Raw genomic sequence first — 16,061 nt, forward strand, 5'->3', positions numbered from 1 at the left:
TACTTTGGGACTGACTTGGAGGATTGTATTGCTGAGAATAACTAAGTCATTCATAATTCTTCATCTAACAGTTGCTGTTACTGTGTACAATGTTCTCCTGGTTCAACTCACTTCATTTTGCCGCAGTTCATAAAAGTCTTTCCAGGTTTTTCTGAAATTTTCCTGTTTCCAATTCTAAAAGCAGAATAATATGCCAATACAATCATATACCACGGTTTTTTTAAATGTTGCATACCCATACATACCTACAGATATTTAAATTTAAAATTAAAGGTCAGCTCCTATCTAAAGTCTCTAAATGTTATTCAGAAGGCTGGAGACTAAGTGTATGAGTCAGTCAGTCCTCTAGCTACATAGAGTCAAGTACCCATAGGGAATCACAGACCCTTAAAAATAGAGTAGAGGTCACTTAAGAGGCACTATCTGGTGCATTTTGCAAATGAGGGGAAAAACTCCCAATATGGTTTTTTTGCACTGTGCTATGGGAAGAGTTGAGAGTTTCTGAATACTAATAGAGGGAAACCTCTCTTACTTTTCAGTTGGGAGTGTCAAGGACCTTAGAAGTGGGAGACTAACTTGTCTCTTCCCTGTTTCCTGATTGTAAAATTAATAGAACATATCAATAAAACATTCATTTTGCCTCATTTAAGCCTCTAAATGATTCTATGAATTAGAAAGCATAGATAGCATCTCCCCTTGAAAGATGAGGAAAATGAAAATGGAAGCAATTGGGTTATTTTGCTCTAAATCTCATAGCTAGTGAGTTCACGATAATATAAGAACATTAGAATGATCTCCATTTCTCATTGGCTCCAATTATTTGAACTTTTCCATCAGGGAGAAGTTCCCTTTCATTGCTACCCTCCTCCCATCTTTGCAATTTCCTTTTGTATATAGCCTTCACTCATTAGATTGTAAGTCTCTGAGGGCAGGGACTTTTTTTTTTGTATTTGTATCTCCAGTGCTTGGTCCAATGCTTGCCTATAGAAGACCTTATTAAATGCTTCGTGACTAATCATGTCCTCATAAACATGGGCAATAGGATACTTATTAAATTGATGGATTAAATTGAATGGGGAAAAGTTTCCTGGTCATTGTTTCTAAAATCATATATGACCATTTCTGTTGGCAGAGACTTTGGTGTGGCTCCATTTTGTCTTGGTTAAATGGAAGTCAGAAATAACATAGCATATGACCTGTCTCCTGGGAAACAAAAACAAAGACAGAAAAGTCTGTCTGCTCAGATCAGGGAATGAAAAGGTCTTTCAAATGGCACTGAAAATATTATTGGGGAATAATCATAATCACAAATTTAGAGTTGATGTCAGCTTTAATTAATCAAACATTATGTTAAAACACTATTTAATTTAATTCTGAAAGTAGTAAAAGGGTTAATATCTCCATTGTATATAATGAGAAATGAGACTCAGAGAGGTTGTTAAGTACTCAAGATCATATAGCTGATGTCAGAACCTGAACTCATTTTATTGTGCAGATTTTCTGTGCATCTTGATTCCAGTCTCCCATACTCAGTTGTCTAATTCCAAATTGTTTATTGGATACTAGAAATGCATCTACACCCTTTGGGCAATCAGATTCTTATGGCATCAACAAGAGAATCTAGGAAGGTGACTGATTCCGGGTTGTTCCTTTGCATCACAGATGACTAGGTGTCAGTGGCAGGGAAGAGCTGGCTCAGGGAATCATGAGCCCAGCCTAGAGAACATGAACCTGGAAAGGAATTCCACAGTTTACAAAATGCCTGGAAAAGAGCCAGTGGTGGTGATGCCTTCAGAGAGGTCTGGAAAAGAGACTGAGAAACTGCAGAAATCCTGGGTGTTGATACCAACAAGCTCCAAGAGGAACCAGCTGGGAAAGGAACATTTGACTAAAGAATGTTCATCCAGGGGTAGGAGAGGATTGAACTGGACAAGTTGTTAAGTCTTGAAAGCAGAGACCATCTCATTTTCCCCCCAGTTCCATATCTTAAATATTGCCTATAATATAAGGCTAAATATATGTGTGTTCACTGAGTTGAATTTGAAAAATAGGATATGAATCTCAAAAATGAAAAACTGGTGCTAAATAGTATTGTCACCATTTTAAAGTTGTTCTAAGGTTTACAAAATCTTGCCCACAGCAGCTCTGTGAGATAGATAATGCAAATATTGAGGTCTTTATTTTAAAGAAATCAAGTTGCTATACAAGGAAATTTGTGTCTTCTGTTTGCTGTGAACCAGCTCATTTTGGGAGGTGTTTGTGGAGAAGAAGTCTGATGGTCACATAGCATGTCAATATAAGATCTCACATTTGAACACTACCTACCTTACACTACAGTTTGGTGTTTTTTTACACCATGCTATGAGATGGTATGCAAGGTTTACCCTTCCAAGGGATGGGTTTTGTTTTTCCTGTGTAAAACTCATAATGGCATCTTAAATATTGATGTCTTATTGAAAAGGTTTTTCAAAATTTGAAGTACTATATCCATGATAGCTATTGAAGAAAATACTTTTTAATTTGTTGATTAAAATTAGTTAAAGTGATAAGAAATATGTAGGAGATGCCCAGCAACTAAGATGGCTTGGTGGATAGATCAGTAATAGTGTTGGGGTCAGAAAGATTAGAGTTCAAATGTGACCTCAGACACTTACTGGCTGTGTGACCTCGGAAAAATCATTTAATTGCTGTATGCCTCAGTTTCCTCATCTGTAAAATGGGGTTAATAGTAGCAGCTACCTACCTCAGGATTGTTGTGAGAATCAAATGAGATATTTGTGAAGCACTCAGCACAATGCTTGGAACACAATGGGCATTTAATAATGCTAATTCTCTTTTCTGAATTCAATGGGGAAGACAAACAGGTATAAAACTAAATTAGGCCAAATAAATACAAAGAAAATAAAGCACTAATATCTGTAGGATGTGGAAAGGTTTTATGGAAAAGGTGGCAGATTTGAAGGATGCAACATTTTTAGGAGGAACTAGGAAGACTTTTATTCCAGCTATAGGAGACAAGAGATCAAGTGTCTGTGGTGAGAAATGGTAAAAAAAAAAAAGACAGGACTGTGCAACATAAGGGTAAAACAAATTATAATGCATTCTTTGGAAAAATGAGATTTACAAAGCCCATTTCTTCTCCACAATCTTGTGAGGTAGATTAACCAGCATTGTGATTATTCTCACTTTGCACTTGAGGAAACTGAGGTTTTAGTAATCATGTGCTGGTAAGTGTTAAACTATAAATTAGAGGGTGGAGGGGTGGGGAATATTTGCAAGATACACTTTCAATTTAATCTGTATTATTAACACTTTCTTTATCCTTTATCACTTTCTTATGCCTACAAAATTAGTAAAGCCCAGATTCATTCCTTTTGCTGATTTCTGAGGTGTAAATGCTCCTAATGAAAATTTTACAATCAGAAGTTGATTCCACTATATCCCTGGGCTATTTCACTCCACCCTATCCAAAGTACTTTGTATCCCAGGGTCTTTCCCTTCTCCCATTGACTTTTTTTTAATTGGTCTTAAAAATTATCTCAGAGCTTCATGCTGCTTACCCAATGTTATTTTATAAAAAATTTTTTGATCTCCATAATTGCTAGTTCTCACTCTGTATCATTCAGACTAGCCTCCTCTTTTGGCACAGAAGAAAAACAATCTCCCATTCCATTGTTGATTTAAAGTTGTGTTCAGTGTCCAGGAGGACCAGAGCTTCCAGTGTGAGGGTTTTCTGAGTCTTTTAAAGGCTGCTCATCCACCTTTGAAGTCCACATGTCAACCAGCTCTCAGCTGAGACTCCAAGAAACCGTGGATTACACAGCAGCCAACCTTAGGAAACCCATCCTGAAAGATAGATTAATCCAGGTTGAGGGTAGCCCATAGATCTCAAACCCATCAGTAAGATAGGAGGATGCCTCTCCCAAGTGAGTGAGGACTTCCCACCTGCTAAATGGGTGAGAACAATTTGTTCCAAAAGTCATGAAGGTGACTGAGGCAGGTGCTATGGAAAGCTTGGAACTTGGTCAGAGATGGAAGAATCCTAAGCATCCACTACTCTCTGAACCATCTCTGTTCATTGGGTCACCTTGAAATCAAGCTGGAAAGCTGAGACTTGCATGCATAGAATAGTAATTTAACAAGACAGCCCATGAGACTGATGATGAGACTACTGGTTAATGTAAAAAAAAATCCTAGTCGACCTGGCTTATCAATAATAAAAAAAAGAACTTTGAGATCCTCAGAGGTTGCCTTTTGCAATGGCAATAGACATTTCAACTGGAGTCAGATGTTGTAAGATCAAGATCCATTTCTGATGTGGGAGACACTGGGCAAATTCTTTGAACATTGTTAGCATCAATTTACTCCTTTGTAACATGTATCATTGGATGGTAGATTTAGAATTAGAAGGGATGTTGGAAGAGATTTAATCCAACCTTTGGCTTTATACAGGAGGAAAATGAGCGCAAGGAAGGAATGATTTACTCAAAGTGATTCTTGAGCTGAGACTTGAAAGGTACTAGGGAGTTCCAAGATCTGGGAGTGAAGAAGGCAAGCATTCAAGGTATGGGGGATAGAAGCAGACATTCGCCACAAGGGAAGGAAATGATCCCAGTAGGCATAATACCAGCCAAGGAGCCATACTGTAACCAGCTCATTCTATTGTGGGTTGATGGGGGAGGAGGCAAACCATATAAAAGAGCCTGAGAAAGGGGGGAAGGAAGGGGCTTATGTGCGTGGGTATGCAGGAAAGGTCATAAATCCAGGTCTCCTCAAGTCACTCCCTTGCTGGTGGCCAGTTCTAACGTGCATCCTGGAGCTTCTGCAGATGCCATCAAGGAGAAGGGAATTTTTGAAATACAAAGAACAATGTCAGGACACTTCCAAAAGGAAGCTCCTTCCTGCTTAGGAAGGGGGGAAACACCAAAAAAATCCAAAAAACAACCCTTAAAAAAACATTCTTTGCTTACTGCTTGGGAGGAACATTTTAGAAATGAGGCTTGTTTGGCTCTGCTTTCTAGGTTGCTGGCTTGAGATTATAGATATGGAACTAAAACTTTTTGTTTCTCACATGAGGACAAAATAGTTTGTGTGTTGGGGTGGGGGTGGGTGGAGAGATGCTACATAGACTCACAGAACACTGTCTGGGGGAGAGATGTGGGCACCAGAATGGGAAGACGTCAAAGCAGGGTCATGATTCCACTCAAAGACCTCAGTGGGAACAGGGTCAAGATGCCATTGAAAAACTTCAATGGGAAACTTCTTAACCACACCCAGAAAAACTAGCCTTTTAATCTTTAGGCTAACCATAATCATATTTTAACATTGATATAGCACCTTAAGGTTTGTAAGGCACTTTGCATATTTCATTTTATTTGACCAATCAAGCAAGACTTATTTTATTTTCTTTAAATACATTTAATAATCACTTTTTGGTAGGATTTTGAGTTCCAAGAAACATTTAATAAACACTACTGTATTCTAGTCACTGTGTTAAGTGCTGAAACTACAACAACAAAAAAGGGACAAAAGATTGTTCCTACCCTTAAAGGACTTATTCTCTAAGAGGGGCAGAAAGCAGGTAAATAAATACACATAAAACAAGTCACACACACTAAATAGGAAGTAATTAACCAAGGAAGACCTCGAATTAAGAGGGATTGGGAAAACAACTCTGGGAGGGAGGTGCTATCATCATTCCTGTTTAACAGATGATGAAACTGAGGCTTTTCATAGAAGTGAAGTGACTTGGGTCACACAACTAGTGTGATTTCCTAGGCCGGATTTAAAACTAGGTATTCCCGATTCCAAGTCCAATACTTTATCTACCTTGTCACCTAATCGAGACTCTAAAATAATACAGCACATTGATTGGAGCTTTCAAAGTATTTAATAGACATCACCATCTTCTTAAGTCATTAAACAAGTCTGTTTCTCCTTTATCAAACTTGGTGCTTGCCTGAAGAGTTTTTCATCATAGATTCATCCTTTGACAGGACGAAATGCCTTGCCCACAGTCATTCAGTCAGTTTGTGTCAAAGGCAGAATTGAATCCAGGTTTACTTGGCCACAAGACCACTGTTGTTGCCTTCCTCCTATTAGTCCCCCTTGCTGTTGTTGGTGGCAGTGGCCTTTTGTTCTTAAAGAGGACCAGTGACATCACTGATATTTTGACTTGCATGTGAATTGGATTTGATTGAGGAAAAGTCAGCCTTCCTCTCTTAGAATTATTATTTTTTTAGGTTTTTTCCAAGGCAAATTGGGTTAAGTGGCTTGCCCAAGGCCACACAGCTAGGTAATTATTAAGTGTCTGAGAACAGATTTGAACCCAGGTACTCCTGACTCCAGGGCCGGTGCTTTATCCACTATGCCACCTAGCCATCTCCTCTCTCTTAGAATTATTGTAGGCCTGTGGCAGGGCAAAGTCAAGACACCTGGTGACAGCGGAGGATGCAGTGGGTGACCTTGGTCCTCTATAAAATCTTCACGATTCCTCTCTAGGTCAAAGCAGTTGAGATAACACTTATTTATTCAAAGAAACCTGATGGTATTTTTTAAAATGTCAGCCTGTGTATGTATCTGGGTATTTTGGAGGTGGGGGGGGGAGGTACATGACTGCATGTGTGATTGTGGGGAGTGGGGGACACAAGTAGATGGAAATATTTTTCTGCAAAGGATGGTTGGTCTACAACCTGAAGTAACTCTGACCAGACTGAGATCTTGAGGTTCTGGGAGAAGAGTCTGGAATGTTCATTGGGGCTAGAAATTCTTTTTTTTTTTTTTAGGGTTTTTTTTTTTGCAAGGCAAACGAGGTTAAGTGGCTTGCCCAAGGCCACACAGCTAGGTAATTATTAAGTGTCTGAGACCAGATTTGAACCCAGGTACTCCTGACTCCAAGGCCAGTACTTTATCCACTAAGCCACCTAGCCACCCCCCGGGCTAGAAATTCTTAAGCATTACTTCAAGAAAGCCCCTTCTTTTCTCTATTTATCACTTTCTTGCTTCGTTGATCCAAAAAATTTCAAAAGGTCCGTCCATGATTAAAACCCAAGTCTAGAATATAAATCAAGGTCTCTGGATGAGGGAAAAAGGCACCCTTATTTTCACTAACCTCTTACCACAATTTAATATGACCTTCAATGACTTAAAAAAAATTTTTGGCAGCTCCTAGGCTTCATCAGACTCCCAAAGGGGCCTATGACCCAAGATAGGCCAAGAAGCCCTGCTCTTGATGAAAGATAGTCAGGGTAGTATGCCTTATAAACTCCAGGGGTCAATATTCCTCTAGTCTCAACCCTCCCAGAACCCCCAGGCCACTCAGCCTTCATCCCTTCCCTTGCACTCATTTATCCAGGTTCTAATCACATTCCTATTTGGGGCAACAATTAAGAACCCTCTTAATTCAGCAAATTCATATTAAATTCCTATTGTATGCAAAACATTGTTATAGGCATTGTGAACATAAGGGATCCCTGGACTCATAGAACAGATATTGTACTTTAGGAGGAACGGTTATGGGAGGAAAGGGATGCTTATCACTTACCCTTGACTTCTGTATTTAACCCATTACATCTGGAATAAAAATAAAAAAATCTTAGAGCCAAAGGATTTAGAGTTGTAGTTTATGTACCTTAGGGAATATCTAGCCCAAGCCCTTCTCTTTACAATAGAAAACAGACTTAGAAAAAAGGAAGTGACTTGTCCAAGGTCCTATGATCAATGAGTCATGGAAAATAGAACCAGCGGCCAGAATTCTTTTTTTTAGGTTTTTTTTTTTTGCAAGGTAAATGGGGCTAAGTGTCTTGCCCAAGGCCACACAGGTAGGTAATTATTAAGTGTCTGAGACCGGATTTGAACCCATGTACTCCTGGCTCCAAGGCCAGTGCTTTATCCACTACGCCACCTAGCCGCCCCTCAGAATTCTTTATCTTCATGATGCCACATATTTGTACAACAAGGGAGTTTTCCCTCATATATTCTAGACTAGAGGCTTGAGATGATGCAGATATAGCCTCCTGGTGGAGAGTCAGTAGGTGATGTATTTATTGGTCTACTCTGGGGTTTACTGTGATCTCTATAAAAGCAGCTTGTTGTGCCAGAAAAGCTTATTGCCAGGATTGTGTTTTGTTGATTCCTGTCCCATTTGTCATTTTGAGAAGAACCACATAAGCTTCTTTAAAAAAAAAATAAATTAAATTTATTTTTTACATTTTAAATTCCAAACCATCTCCTTCTTCTACCTTGTCTCGGTGGGGTTTGTAGTGTGTGTGCGTGTGTGTATGTGAAATCATACTATGCATACTTCTTTTTATCAGTTCTTTCTCTGGAGGTAGATAACATCTTTCTTCATAGGTCATTTGCTTGGCTCTTGATAATGCTCAGGATGGCTTAGTAATTTACAGTTGGGCTTTGAGGAGCATTGCTGTTACTGCATATAATATTCTTTCAGATCTGTTCGTTTCACTTCATTCTTTATTATTTCTTGCAAATCTTTCATTGGTTTTCTAAAGTCAATTAGCTCATCATTTCTTCAAACACAGTGTTTTATTCCAGCACAATCATACCACAATTTGTTTAGCTATTCTCCAATTGATGGCATCCCCTCAATTTCCAATTCTTTGCAAAGAGAAATGTTATAAATATTTCAGACCATATAAGCTTCTTTTTATTCTCTGATTTCTTCTCTGATCACCTTGTATGTAAACAGATCTAATAGGGGTCTTGATGGGTAAAAGGATTCACAGATTTATAATTCTTTGGGTGTCATTCTAGATTGATCTCCAAAATGGTTGGATCAAATGGATCAGTTTACAGTTTCACACACATAATCTTCTTTTTGTTTGCAAGTCAATGGGGTTAAGTGGCTTGCCCAAGGCCACACAGTTAGGTAATTAGAAAGTGTCTGAGGCTGGATTTGAACTCAGGTATTACTGACTCCAGGACTGGTGCTCTATCCACTGAGATACCTAACCACCCTACACATAAGCTTCTTAAGAAAGACATCATGATTTGGGGGGTTAGGGGAATGGAGTGGGCAGTAAAGATATGGAGCTCCTGAATTGCCCAAGAGGAAAAGAAACAGCAGTCAGAATTCTTTATCTTCATTTTCTATAAGGTAATCAAAGCAGATTCTGAGTAATTCAGGGGCATGTTGGTGGTGCAATAGATAGAGTCCTGAGTCTGAAATCAAAAAGCCTCATCTTTGTGAGTTCAAATCTGACCTCAGACACTTACTAGTTGTGTGACCCTGGGCAAGTCCTTTAACCCTGTTTGCCTTGGTTTTCTCATCTGCAAAATGTGCTCAAGATGGAAATGGTGAGCAGTTGAAGTATTTCTATCAAGAAAACCCAAATGTAGACATGAAGAGTTGGGTACAAACTGAATAATTCAACTGTTATGTCTTTCAGTGCTGGGTTTGCTATTCTGTTGTTCTGAAAGAATTCTTGAAAATTAGGTGGAAGAAATCAGAGAATGAAAAAATAACACAAGCCCAAACTGAAGGACATATCACTTCTAAGAGCCCCTCAAATATTCCCATTTCCCTTTGTGAAACTCAGTGTTAATAGGGAACAGTCAGACTGTTCCAAATTACTCCATTGCATGTTTTAATGCAATGTAGATTATTAATCCTTTAATAAGCTTATATTATAATGTATGTGTATGTATATATTTATATATAATAGAAATACAGATGTATATATATATAAACTGTCTATATATACATATGTATGTTTATTATGTATGTGTGTGTATGTGTGTATGTATTCTCAACCCTGAAGCCAGGTTATTAAATGAAAAATTCAGCCCAATAATCTAGCTTGTCAGGAAGCAGCAGTTGCCTGATGTGCTGAATAGATTTTACTTAATTTTTAGTTTTTCACTCTGGAAGTTTTCTACAACCCTCCATTCACCCTTCTAAAATAAACTATTAAGGTTGAGTTACCATGTGATCTATTTAAAATCATTTTGGTTTGTGGTATCTCTATCCTCAGGATAAAATTAAGTAACAAAAGTGGATATATAAACCCCTATCTTGTCAGGGTCTGCATGGCTTCAGGACACTCAGATGACAAGCAAGAAATGGAGATTCTCCGGGTGTTTCATTTCTACAACTCTATCGATATAGATTAGCAAAGGATGCTGGCTTTTGAGCCAGAAGACCTGGGTCCCACTGCCACTAACTTCATATATATGTGACGTGGTTAAGTCATCATAGGAATCTCCCTGTCTCCTTTAGGGCGGTAGTTGAGCTTTTCCTATAGCCCAGTCTGCCATCCTCAAGATGTGAAGGAAGGAGGGAGAGAGATTGTGGACTTCTTTCCCCTGCCAATAGATTATAAATTCCTTGAGATCCATGTGTGCTGCTCAAATCTCTATATATCCCAGAGATGAATATGCTATCTTCCATATAGGAGATGCTTAATAAATATTTACTGAATTGTTATCATAAAGAATTAGAAGAGCAACCTTTTTACAACCCCTTAACCAATAACAAGTAAAACCAAGTCCTCAGTAAACATTTAACTCCCTACTATCAGCCACGAATACTATGGGGATGCGAAGAAAGTCAAAGACAGCCCCTGAGCTCAAGTTTAATGAGAGAGACAACATGAAAATTTCTAAGAGATACTCTTAGAAATAAGATGCAAGTATTTAGAAGCTAACATTTTACTTTCTGTAGAAGGTAACATTTTAGCTGGGATTTGGGGAAAGCCAGGGAGACCAGGAGGCAGAGATGAGGGGGGAATCTTCCAAACCTGGACAGTAACCAGAGAGAATGCTGAGAGTAAGGAGACAGCATTGTGTGTTAGGAACAATAACAAGGACAATGCCACTGGATTAAAGGAAGACAGTAAATTGTAAGGAGGTTGGAAAGGTAGGAAGGGATCAGGTTGCAAAAGGCTGGATGGCTCAATGGATAGAGCACTGGACTTGGAGTCAGGAAGATTAAATCCGACCTCAGACACGTATTAGTTATGTGACCCTGAGTCAGTCACTGAACCCTGTTTGTCTCAGTTTCCTCATCTGTAAAAGGAACTGGAGAAGGAACTGGCAAACCACTACAATATTTCTGCCAGGAAAACCCCAAATGGGATCACAAAGACACAAATGAAATGATTGAACATTTGAACATTAAAAACCAAATGCTGGCAAGGCCAACCCTGCTTCCTGAGAAGAATAACGATATTAATTACATGCGAGTTTGACGTGACCAAATTTATCAAAAATAAAAAGAAAAACTAGATCTCAGCCCAGATATCTGGCACTAACCAAAGAATATAGTTCAATGCCTAATCTCCAAATACTAAATTTAGTATGGAATATAATTTCCATCATTGAAAGAAAGTATACAATTTCCTGGCAAAAACTGTGATTTACATGATGTAAGGACTAAACACTGTAAATTTTTTTAAATCACGAATTATCTCCTCTCAATATAACAGTAAGTCCTGGGTATGGAAAGCTATTCAATAGTTTCCTTTGTAAAAATGTCCCGAATCTGCATGTAACTGTTTTTAAAAGGTAGTATAATGGAGAGTGTTATAGCTGGAGTCCAGAGTTCAAATGCAGCCTCGGACATTTACTAGCAGATGATCTTAGATCAGTCACTTAGCTTCCACCTGCCTCAGTTTCCTCAACTGTACAATGGCGATATATCTACTTCTCAGGGTTGTGATGAGGATCAAAGGAGACAATATATTTAAAATACTTAGCACAGTGCCTACTCATAAATATGTGTTTCCTTTTCCGTATAAGAACTCTGCAAACAAAATCCAGAGGATTTTAATCAAACTATTGTATGTCTTTCATTCAAACAGTCTGGTTAGACTGTCATAGCCCAAATAATATCTAGCCCTGGCCATACCTTTTGCAAGTCTTTAGACATATAAGTAAAGCAGAAACACAATTTCTGTGGTATTTAGCCATGTTTGCCTGAATTTCCTTATCTGTAAAGTGAGCTGGAGAAGGAACTGGTATCCTTTCTACCTGGTATCTCTACCAAGAAGCCTCCAAATGGGATCATGAAGTATCAGACCTGATGGAAATGACTGAACAGCAACAATATATGAGTCATAGATAGTGTCCTAACTCGGAGTCAGGAAGGACTGGCTCCAAGTGGCTGTGTGATCCTGGGAAAGTCCTTTTACCTCTCAATACTCTGACAATTCCCTATATTGCAGAGCAACTCCTTCTGCAGACTTCCTGCCCCTCCCCTCTCCCCCCAAAAAACCCAGTTTCATATGGAGGGAAGCATCTGAGACTTCAGATCAAGAGATGACCACTTCTAACATCTCACACCCATTAAGGCAACAGGGTACTCTTGTCATTGTGGTGGGTTGATATCCCAATTTTAATTTTTCTGATTTCTGCCTTCCTGAGCCTCAGATGATTAATTTATTTGATGAGAGCTCAGGGAAGATTTCATGAGAGCTCAACTTTATGATCCAGATTCCTCTAACATCATCTTGCTAAATAAGTTTAAAGTCATTACCTTGCTTTAGTCAAGCAACTATTTCACTTTGGGCCTCAGTTTCCTCATTTATAAACTGAAATGGTTGAATCTGAAGATCTCTCAGAAGCTTCCAAATCAAAATTTATTTGGTGATGTGCCCTGGTGGAAAAAAACTCTAAACTTAGAGTCAAAAGACCTTGATTTTAGTCTTCCTTTGGTCACTAGGTGCATGAGCTAAGGCAAAGAGTTTCACTACTCAATTTTCTCAACTTAATAATCCCTTTATTTTACAAATGAGGACACTCAAGTTATTCCAACATGGCTCAATAGTCTATTTTCTTTCCACCAATGAGGAAAGAGTCTTTGGTAAATAACTGTTTGCAGGGTCTTTCCAACACAAGACACTGATGTTCTAAAATTCTTTAGCTAGTTCTTTTCCATATCTAATGTTCTATGCTCTTTGTTCTGTGGTTTCTATCAGTTCTAAAGTTTTATGTTTCCAAATTCCTCCACGAATTTTGAACTTTGATTTTTCACTCTAACAAGAAACTACCCATCTGTTCTCTCTGCCTCTGTTAGATTTTTCCTTCAGAAAACAGGTATGATTTTTTGACCTTTTAAGTCCCTGATTAACCAAGTTCCTTCACAATGCTTTGAGAACTAAAGATAGCTTGCAAAATGAAGACATATCACATGCCCCACGTTCCTGCAACACCGAGCTCCTGAGTGATGAGTAGTTCCCATCAGGACATATTTTCACCCCAGTTAACTGCTGAATAACCCTCCGTGGTCTCTGGCTACATAGGGTTTTGTTTTTACAGCAATCAATTCCAGGCCAAATGGGTCTTTAGAACCTGGCTAAAAGCTCTTTTAGTGTAATTGAGAAACATGTAGCAAATACCACAGATGCTGATGTGGTTGGAAAGGACATACTTCTCTGTGGTATCTAAGCCTGTTTCTCTATTCATCTGGCTTATCTACTTTCACTCTAGTAAAATAAAAATATTTGAAGCAATAAAAAAGGCACACAGATTAGCTGTGTTCTCTGCCAGATTATGACTCTTTTAGTCATTCTAAAAATGTTCCCCTCAGCTAGAGAGTATCCTCATAGCTTATAAAAGATAGCTTTGCTTGGAAGTGAGGGTGAGGGTCAAAGAGAAAAATTGTTTTAACTACTGGGGGACAGTGTGGTGTAATAGTGTCTCACAAGACTTGGGGTCTAGTTCCTGTTCTACCATTAATGACCATGTGACCTTTGGTAAGTTATTTCCTTTCCCTGGGTTTCAGTATTCCCATCAATGAAAAAAAAAGGAACTAGATAAATTCTGAGGGCCCTTTGATCTCTAATTCTCTGGGATTCTATGCATAGCAAGTAACCTTTCTGGGTTACTCCTGCCAATTTGAATGTCCTACTTTTCAGGTTGGATCTCCAGAAAGCAGTTGCTACCTCAAGTTCTGGGAATACTTTGTAGTTGGCTACTTTTAAAATGATTGCTACTGAGCCCCCACCAAAATTCTTCCCATTAACAATCAACCAGGAGACACAATTAGCTCTGAGAAGGCATTTATCAAGTTGGTATGACAAGAAGGGCTGCTTCAAAGTACCCTGCCCCAACCCCACTAAACCTGGGGTACATTATCCTACTAACACACATTCACACCCGAATGTGTGTATGTGTACTTATGTATGTTATCTGTGGGAAAAATAAGCAAAACTTTAAAGCATCATAGCAGTGAGGGGTATCTATAGAGAACATATATAACCAAGACTACTCCTTATTCCAGTACTGCCAGACCTGGAAATTATTTCATTCCTAGTGGTATCTTCATAAAGTTTCATTTTAGGTCAAATTATTGCTGGATGGATTATTCAAATAATGTCTCAGAATCTGTTCCTCTCCCAATGACTAGAGCTCTCTCTTCTGTCTACAGTCAGCTGTCTTCTCTATTGTCACTGGTCCTGTTTCTAAAAACGAGTTCCTTCAAGTAACTACATCTCTATATTTGTTTGTGGCTAAAGTCCTAGTGGCTGATTCAAAACTGTTATGGTCAATGAGTGGGGGGGGGGGAGGCTCCATTCCAAGAATAAATTTACTCTCATGGGTCAGATGTCTCCTTCACTTCTGGTTCCCAGAAAGCTCTTCTCCCAGCAATGATTGAAAAGGCATGTTCAAGTTTTGCTCATCCAGTGAAATTTTTTTCCCTTCTGATTTCTTAGAGAAGAGTGTTCCCACTTTGAAGAGGGATTGCCAAATACTATCATTTTGGTATATATTAATACTTCATTATTTCTTTTAATTAATGCCTCATTATTTCTATGATCACATCAACTTTTGGGGGGAGGGGATACCAAATTCCATCCTCTTTCATATGAAATAACAAAGAACTAGAGAAGAAAAACAAGGAAAAGTCAGGCTACACTTCATGAAAAGATATTTGGTGGCTTAACTCAGTTTCCTTTACTTAATCCTTCACATTCAGTCAACTATGGTTTTATCAATTCTACCTCCACAAAATCTCTTTAATCCATCTCCTTTCACAGATACTACCCTAACCTAATTTGGGATATCAGCACCTTTTCCCTAAACTATAACAACTTTTTAGTTGATCTTTCCTTTTTTCTGGCCTCTGCTTTCTCCAATTTTTCCTCTATACAGCAACCAAAATAATTTTCCTAAGACACAGTGTTCAGTACTACTCTGTTGCCTATGTCAGGGCTGCCCAAAATGTTGTGGACAGTGCGATTTTATGTAACGCCCTATGGATGTACTAAATGTTTTAGTGAATAAAGCAGAGCTCTCACTAAAATGGCAAATCAAAATATATTGTCTATTCTTTCAATAAAACCTTTTTAAAATAAGGTTGGACAGCCCTGGTCTATGGGATGAAATCAAACTCCTCTGCCAATGGAGATTACTTTATTTTTGTCTTTATATCCTCAGTGGTCAGCAAAAATGCCTCATATTTAGTGGGCGATTAATTAAAGTTTGTTGAATGGAATTACTATGTCATATAGCTAAGGCATAAGTGTCTATACTCTGAAACAGTCAATTCCATAAAAGGGTATGTATACGCTTCTTTTATATCATTATTTTACAGAATTTCAAGATTTATCAGTGGGTCTTTCTCTCTATCAGTACCCTTTACCCCCATAGGATATCGTTTATTGAGTTTTTATGGTTAAAGAAATAGAAAAATCATCATCCCTTCTAGTGGTGAGCCTCCATGTACTTATTAAACTTGTTTTGGATCAATCAACCAAGAAGGATACTATAAGAGCCTATTATATGCCAGAAACTGAGCTGAAGACACCAAAGAAAAAAGGAAAGCAGTCTCACTAGCAGCTAGGGAGGTCAATCATTTATTTACTCATTCATTCTTTTATTCATTCACTACAACAACTTATTCATTAGTTCACTAATTCATTCATTCACTCACTATACTATTCAATCATTTACTCTCTACACTACTCATTCATTTATTCATTCACTATACTACTAATTCATTCATTCATTCATTCATTCATTCACTCACTATATTTGTTCATTCACTAATTCACTACACTGCTCATTCACTCATTCAATCCATCACCTGTCCATTTATTCCA

Source organism: Macrotis lagotis, chromosome 1 (genome assembly GCF_037893015.1).
Source record: "Macrotis lagotis isolate mMagLag1 chromosome 1, bilby.v1.9.chrom.fasta, whole genome shotgun sequence".
Taxonomy (NCBI): Eukaryota; Metazoa; Chordata; class Mammalia; order Peramelemorphia; family Peramelidae; genus Macrotis; species Macrotis lagotis.